Source organism: Aplysia californica, unplaced genomic scaffold (genome assembly GCF_000002075.1).
Source record: "Aplysia californica isolate F4 #8 unplaced genomic scaffold, AplCal3.0 scaffold00075, whole genome shotgun sequence".
Taxonomy (NCBI): domain Eukaryota; kingdom Metazoa; phylum Mollusca; class Gastropoda; order Aplysiida; family Aplysiidae; genus Aplysia; species Aplysia californica.
Window position 1 is genome coordinate 1,444,473 of NW_004797345.1, and position 499 is coordinate 1,444,971.

The following is a 499-nucleotide window of genomic DNA, read 5'->3' on the forward strand; positions in this document are numbered from 1 at the left end:
ATATACGAGGACTGCGATTGTGGACGAGTTTTATTAATATTTAACATAAAATCCCCCCTCCCTAAAAAATAGAATATAAAATGAATAAATAAATAAAATAAAATACACACGCAGACGCCCATACGCTGACAACCGTTTCCATTACAATTACGCTTCTGGTGCCGTTGTCATATTTCATGCACGTGTCCTATTCACAGTGTGGCCCATAACGAGCACTTTAACAGTTATCTAGAGGAAACTCATATACTAAGTTGCAAGTATGGCCATTACAGCAAACAATTAGTGCACATAAGTATATTCGATTTTTTAAAATTCACCATACGCATTTGCACAAATTGTAACTTGGGCTTATATAGACAACCCCCCCCCACACACTCACACATAGAAGACATTTTCAATGGGAGATGAGCCCAATACTTCAGGAATTTGGGAATTTTGATAGAAGTAGAACGGGGGAGGACTGATCACCAAATTTCAGCATGCTAGCATGTTTGCAAAA